Below are 7,796 nucleotides of genomic sequence, written 5' to 3'. Positions count from 1 at the left end.
ACCCGTGAGTGATTAACACTTAGTCACACTAGATGGTTTGAAAATCTGTGAGTTCAGAGCTATTTTTAGCCCTCTTTAAAAAAAAAAAAAAAAATTCCAGGCCAGCCTGGTCTACAGAGGGAGATCCAGGACAAACAACAAAACTACACAAGGAAACCCTGTCTTGAAGAAAAGGAAAAAAAAAATATTTTACCTTATGCATATTAGTGATTTCCCTGCATATATGTATGTGCACCTTGTACATGCCTGGTACTCATGGAGGTCAAAGAGGGCATCAGATCTCCTGGACCTAACTGAGCCACCTCTCCAGCCCTCCATCTTTAGCCCTCTCAATACCTGTTTATTGCTCTTCTTTGTCCCTGACCTTTATGACCATCAGGTAACTCAGAAGACTAGCTTTCCTTGGAATATATTAACAGACAGAAAGCTCCCACAAACCCAAGGGCTAAGAGCATCATCAGGTATCATCTGACCCCTGGGACAAGGTCCCCTCACTTTGCTGTAACCCCCTCTCTGATGTTTCCACCAATGTGCTTTAAGTGTCTTTATGTATGGCTTCCTTTATTCTGTGACTATAAAGACTCTACTACCACCTTGGAACATGGAATTTGGGGTAATGTAAATCTTGTTCCTGGGCCATGGTCACTCATTTTGTTTCTGTAGTAAACTCTTAACCCCTCTGAGGTGAGAGTTGTGATTCTGCAGACAATGGACAGTGACTCTGGGAAGAGGATAGGAGAGCACATTGTCTCTGTAGGAATAGTGAGGCAGAGAAGAGGTAGACTAGATACCAGTTAGGGGGCCAATCTTTCCAAGACATGAAGTTTGAGCACATTTTGGGAATCTGTGTGTGTGTGTGTGTGTGTGTGTGTGTGTGTGTGTGTGTGTGTGTGTACCAGAAAATTGAAGCTGTATTTGTGGTCTGATTGGAAGCAGATGAGTTGTTTTTACTACCCAGTGATATTGTTTCTGCAGCTGGAGCTAAACTCTGAGCTGAACCCTGAACTCTGGGGCTAAGCAATTCTTTATGGATGGGGCTACAGCCTAACACATCCTGACTCACTTCCTCATGTCCTGAGGCTCTTAATCAAAATATCCCAACTCTGTTAGGGTGAAATAGAAAATGGGGGAGAGGAGTCATCATTTGGAGAGGCTGCTGGTGGGTCCCAAAGGTGGGGTGAGCATATTGAGGATGCTCCTCTGAGGAGGAGGCTGAGAAGGGAGAGAGAGATTGTTCCCAGAATGCCCCTTGCTTCTGCAGTGCTTCCTGTTGTCTGATGAGGCCATGTGCCTGCTGCATTCAGCCTGGAGTGATGCAACCCCACTGCTCACTGGGCAGTTAACTGCAGATCACAATGAAGATGATTTCCCCTGTGGGTGCGTCAGTCCAATAGTTTACCCATCCATGTCTTCTCTCCAGTGTCTCTGACCTCCTGGGAGCCTGCTGGGGGCTGGACCCTCCACAGCAGGGTTCCCTTGAAGTACAGCACATCCTGCTGTGGAAGGGTCTGTTTTAGGCTGTGCCCATCTGTCAACAACCTGGGGCTTCTTCAGGGGGTGATCAAATACATGGGCAAAAGGGTTGGAAGGAGGTCAAGTGTCTCAAAGCAAGAGTGAAGGAGATCAGAGGATGTGGGGGGTTATGGAGAGGTGGTGTGGGGTTGGTAGCGGGCATGGCTCCAATATGAGGCTGCGATGTAATATCAGTAAGTCTGGAGAAGCTGTACTCTGGATGGAGGGAGAGTCGGGAAATCTCAGTGGTTGATGAGGCCCTTGATGAGTGTATGAGGATGTGCAGGGGACTGTGAAGTGAGATTTTGTTCGCCCTTCGGGAAAAGCAGTGCCATTGTGGCCATGGTCTAGGGACAAAGTGGCCAGCCTACGCTGACTATGTCTAGTTGTTTAGAGACATAGTCCATTGGATACGTGACCCCTCTCAACTTTTGGCAAAGTATTTTGAGGGCTCATCCTTGGTTAGCATGTGAAAAGAGATAGAAGGGCTTGTATGGGTCCAGAAAGGCTACTGTAGGATCCAGAGAATAGACTGAAGTATGTTTATGGGGAAAGGAGGGATTGAGGGGGAGAGAGACTCCTCTAGGGGCTGCTTTGTGGCATAATAAAGAAGCTAAGCAGCAAGGGAAATGTTAAGGACCCATGTGCAGAGAAATTAAAGAGTTTGGTAATAGAAGCAGCTCACATTTGGTTTGTGGGGTGGGGAAGGCAAGGAGTTCCTCTAACCTGGCTCTGGGTAAACTTCTCCCTCTTATGAGACTGACAGGCCCAGATAGGTGACTGATGGCTGGAGGATCTGGGCCTTGTGTCTGGAAATCATATAGCCATAAGAAACCAGGTAAGAAGGGTCATGGAACCAACTTGTGGTGGCACATGCCTTTCATCCCAGCACTCCAGAAGCAGAGGCAGATAGTTCTCTGTGAGTCCCAAAAAAAAAAAAAAAAAAAAAAAAAAGTCTTGGGGTGCTGGAGAAATGCCTTGCTCATGGGCTGCAATGATGGTGCTAGAGGAAGTTGGACATGAGGAGATTAAATTGGATACAGAAATCAGGCCAGATGATGTCAGCACATAAACAGCTCATGGACAAAATAATGAGTGTGGGGTGCCTGAATGTGCCATAGGGTGACTTTTAAAAGGAATGGTTGGTTCTTTCCACCCCCTCCTAGTGTTCTGCAGTTTTCTGCTTTAAAAGATGCTCACTGCTGAATAACAAATGGGTTCCTGCTTGACTTGACCACCCGCTGTGTCTGATTGTCTCTGGGACAAAAGGGAGGCTAGGGACCAGCCAGGGGCATCACCCTATGTGGCCCTGCAGAGGGACCTGTGTGGCCTGGATAAAGACCAGCCTTGTGCCTAGGAATGAGGATTGGGGGAAGCAACCTTTACTGAGGCTTATGTGTCAAGGAAGGGCCACAAGGGACTCTGCCCCCAGGCTGCTGGGCTAGGTCCCCCAAGCCTTTTGGGTCAACCTGGCTCCAGGGGCTAATAGACACCTAGAATGGTACCCATGAGAAGCCAAAGATCTTAAAGGGTTCCCTAAGGCAGTGGCTAAGGTCGGCCCAAATTCTCCTTGGCCCAGACTCTGTAGCAGGACATTGCCTGCCACCTGTGTGTCCCTAAGAACTGGCCATCCTCACTAGCTCTCAGTTCATCAAATGGTATGCCTTTTTAAAAGAGAAATGCAGGGTGAGGGCGGGGGCCAACCAACAAGCCCATCCCATGATTCTAATTACCTATGCTCTGTTGCTGAGGACAGGAGAGGGGTACTCCACTGGAGTACAGCAAGCCATGATACCCATATCGGGATCAAGTGAGACAAGCAGGGCTTAATGCCTGGTACAAATTGGATGAAGGGCCTACCGAGTCCCCTATAGTGTGGATGAGGCAGAAAAACCTGGTGAGCCTTTGCCAGACTTTATAGACTGGGTCCAGCAGAGTGTTCATCACAAGCTACTGGCAAAAGACCTCCAAGATAAGTTTGTAAAGTTGCTGGTTTGGGAGGGAATGAATGCAGACCACCACACAGCCTGCATGGGGCTGAGGAACGCTCCCTAAGCAGATGGGTAGTGGCCTCCCAGGATGTGGGCAAGCAACAACATCAATCTCCATTGCTGGCCCTGGCCCTACAAGCTCAGACATCTGCAAAGACTGAAGCTATCACTCAGGTTAGTGGCCCAGGGCCAAGGGACTTTGAGGCCCTCAAGGAAGGGGGTCTGTTTTAAATGTGGACAAAAGGGGCACTTTAAGAGGGAGTGCCCACAGCATCCCCCTGCCAGTTGGCCCAGGGGATCAAAGCCACCCTCCACCCCTTGCCCTAGATTCAGGAAGGGTATCATTGGAGAAAGGACAGTAGTTCCAGGTTTGATCTAGAGGGAAAGCCTTTAAACTAGAGATGGGGCATCCTCCAGCCCCATAAACTCAAGGAGGAACCCCCTCCAAAGAAAGGCTAAGAGCACCCCATGCCAGGATGGCCCAGACTCACTGGACTGTCCCTTTAGTGGAGGGACTCTGCCCCAAGATGAGTGTCTTCATAGGCAGAAAGAGGTTTCACATTCTAATTGACATGAGGCAGGCAGAAGAGTGCTTCATGAAGAGGAGGTGCCTCCTGATTGGGAGCTCACAGCCCGTCCCCCAATACTAGGGCTAGGGGGCAACTCTCAATCCAAAGAAATGGTCACCCTCATGAGATGAACTGGTCCAGATAGAGAACAAGGACAAATTCGCCCCCTGGTGGCTAAAAACCTCACAGCCAACTTACTGGTACAGGACTTGCTAGGGCAAATGGATGCTGTGGTCACCACAGACCACTGGGGGTTTTATGAAGATATTCTAGATGAGGAAGAAGCACAGGGGCACAGTTGGGGCTTAGAAGGGGTCGAAGAAAAGGATTTTTCATTAATTATAAGGAAGAATCCAAGAGACCCACTTGAGTGTACTCCCAATCCTAAGGGCCGCTGTCGCTCAGGTACCCCCATCAGGTGGAAGCCAGGAAGTCTCACTTGGGTGGAGCAGTGGCCATTAATCAAACCTAAACTTATGGCACTCCACCTTCTGGAGGAAGAACAAATAACTCTTGAGCCTATACACCCTTCCATGAGCACTTGGAAAACAATGTTCATCATCCAAAAGGCATCAGGGGCCTGACGCATGCTTCAGGACCTACATAAGATAAATGAAAGCATGGAATTGGTGGGCACCCTCTTAATGGGTATTCCCTGGACCTCTGCTATGTCCTCAGAAAATACCCTAGTTGTGATTGACATTAAAAATTGTTTTTTTCCTCCATTCCATTACATCCGGATGATTATGAGAAATTTGCCTTTTCCATCACTTCTCTTAATTTTTCCCAACAATTTGATGGACAGTATTGCCACAAAGAATGGCCAATAGTCCAACCTTCTGCCAACAATACCTAGCCACACTCTTAGGACCTATATTGAGCTCAGACACCTCCCTTGCCTATGCCTATATGGATGATATAATCCCGGGTTGGGGGACCTTGCCTGCTTGGAGGGGCTCCCGACCCAGGTCCTCACAATACTCCAAGAAGGGGGGTTCATAGTGGCCCCCAATAAGATTCAAAAGGTACCTCCTTTTAAAGTGCTAGGGTCTCATCTTACCTTAACCCAAGCCAACCCCCCTTAAGCCCCTCATGGATAGCCCAGCATCTATGACCTTAACCCAACTTCACAGCCTTCTGGGGGAAATTAATGGACTACTGCCTTGGGTCTCTTTGTCCCTAAAGATAACTTTGTACCCTTATTTGCCCTGTTAAAGGGCAAAATGCCACAAGATATTGTTACCATTAGGAAAAATCATCAGGCAGTATTTTTACAGTTCCAAGGAGCTCTAAACAAAGTTTCCTTAGAAAGATATTCCGTTGCTGAGCCCTTTTCCCTTTGGTTATTTGCTGGTATTTGCCTGCTTCCGGCAGTCTTAACCCAAGAGGGGGAACCTTTGGAATGGATTCACAGCCCTCTGGGGGGCACACCCGCACAGACTCTCAGAGTGATCAGCTTGCAGATGCCATGGTCAAGGGCAGAGCCCAGGCCCAAAGGCATTGGGGATTAGACCCCCAGTCCACTATCTTTCCCTTTCCGATGTCAGGTGTTGAATGGCTCACCCAGGCTAAGGCCTGTCTTGCCCTTTCTCTGGAATGAGGCTTTCTAGGACATATTGATTGCCATTATGGGCCATCCAAATGGACCGCCATGTTATGATGGCTCTCCTTACAGATGCCTTCCCTGTTTTCACCCAAACCTATCCCCAATGCCCTTTGTGTTTTCACTGATGGGGGTCGGGCAGGTTTGGCATATGCAGCCTTTAAGGATCAATAGGAAACCCCAAGCCAACAACGATTTCAACCTTGCCAAGGAAATGCTTGCTGTAATTATGGCCCTTCAGGATAATCAAGAGCCCTTTAATCTATATTCTGATAGCCTATATATGGTTAATTTACTTCCTCATATTCCCCAAGCACATGTTAAGCTGGGTGGTAACCCCATCTCCCCTCTCATAGTTACCCTCAGAGGCATGTTGGAGTGATGAGAGGCTTCCATTCTTATCCAACATATGAGGGGGCACTCAAAATTCCCCAGATTCCTAGCCATGGGAAACAACTGGGCTGATTGGCTAGCTACCGGCCCTCAAGCACTGCTCTTGCAACAAATCACCCAGTTACGTGACTTGACCCATATTAATTGGAGAGGCCTACAACACAGGCTCCCCTAGGTCCTTATAAAGGACCTCAAAAGGATAGTGCACCCTTGTATAACATGTCAGCCTGTTTTACAGGTGCCCCCATTTCAAACACAGCAGGTGAATTCTAGAGGCCTCAGACCCAGTACTCTTTGGCAAAGGGATGTTACCCACTTCTCAGCCTTTGGCAAGCTCAAATATGATTTTGTCTCTGTAGATACTTATTCAGGAGCTTGTTGGGTCACAGCATACACAGGTGAAGAGACTAAACACGCACAAACATACTTCCTTCAATGCTTTGCCATCTTAGACTTACTGAAACAAGTTAAGCCTGACAATGGGCCCTGCTTTACTACTAAGGCAATGTTAGATTTTTTTTTTTTGACAGATGGCATATTAAACATACCACAGGGATCCCTTACAACCCACAAGGCTAAGCAACTATAGAAAGAAACCAGTAGTGTCTTAAGGAACAGCTCTTAAACCAAAAAAGGGGAAATTAGCACCCATATTTAGTTACAATTGGCCTTACTCACTATTAATATTTTAAAAATTTCCAAAGAAGCAACTGAATGTAAATTTCAAAAACACTACAACCAAATGAACCCCAAGCCCCAAGGTAAAGTTAGATGGAAGGACCCTCTGAGGCAACAATGTAGGGGACCAGACCCCTTGATCACTGTGAGTTTGGGGTTTGGGGCCATGTTCCCCATGGGGGAAACAGCCCGGATCTGGCTCCCGACTAGGAACCTTGAGTTCCCACCTGTTCCCTCTATACAGGATGATGCCCAAGGACAAACTGACCAACAAGGAGGACAACTATGGTGGCCACAGCTCGTTTTTAAAAACAAAAAAAATCCAGAAAAATCACGACAATCACCCCCAAAGGCTCCCAGCCCTTGAGAAGCTCTAATGTTCCCTAACAATTGCAGATGGTGATGCTCCAGCTGGTGGTTGTCCTGCTCTTCCTGGCTCCAGCTTCAGCCCAGAGCCACCCACACCAACCTCAGCGGGTGACCTGGGCAGTGATCAGTGCTGGCAATGGAGAGACCCTCAACAGCACCACAAGGGAAGTCATCCCACAGACCTGGTGGCCCGATCTTTATTTTGACCTTTGTGACCTGGCCAGAGGATCCTGGGACGTTGGGGATTGGACCCCCCTTCACAAAGGACGGCCCGAGTGCAGGGGCCTACGAGGATGCAATCTGCCACAAGTGTCAAACCCTCAACATCCGGGCTGCTCTCATGTTTTGAAGAGGGCAGTCTTAAGAGACACTGAATTTTATGTATGCCCTGGAAGTAATCGAACTGCCACAGATGTTTCCAAATGTGGTGGGGCAGAAACCTATTATTGTGCCCAGTGGGGATGTGAAATGACTGGGACAGGCTCCTGGATCAAACATAAGGGGCACATCATTGTTCAACGGGTCCCGCTCCCCCGACTTGCTACAAATCCCCTATATGGCCGATGTACTTCATATCTATGTAACCCTGTTAAAGTGACCTTCACAGAGGAGGGGAGGAGGGTAACCGATTGGGAAGCTGGCAGGATGTGGGGGCTGCGGCTATATCAAACAGGGTATGAT

The sequence above is a fragment of the Peromyscus maniculatus genome, chromosome 3, assembly GCF_049852395.1.
Source record: "Peromyscus maniculatus bairdii isolate BWxNUB_F1_BW_parent chromosome 3, HU_Pman_BW_mat_3.1, whole genome shotgun sequence".
Lineage (NCBI taxonomy): Eukaryota > Metazoa > Chordata > Mammalia > Rodentia > Cricetidae > Peromyscus > Peromyscus maniculatus.
This window is presented reverse-complemented; position numbering follows the sequence as displayed.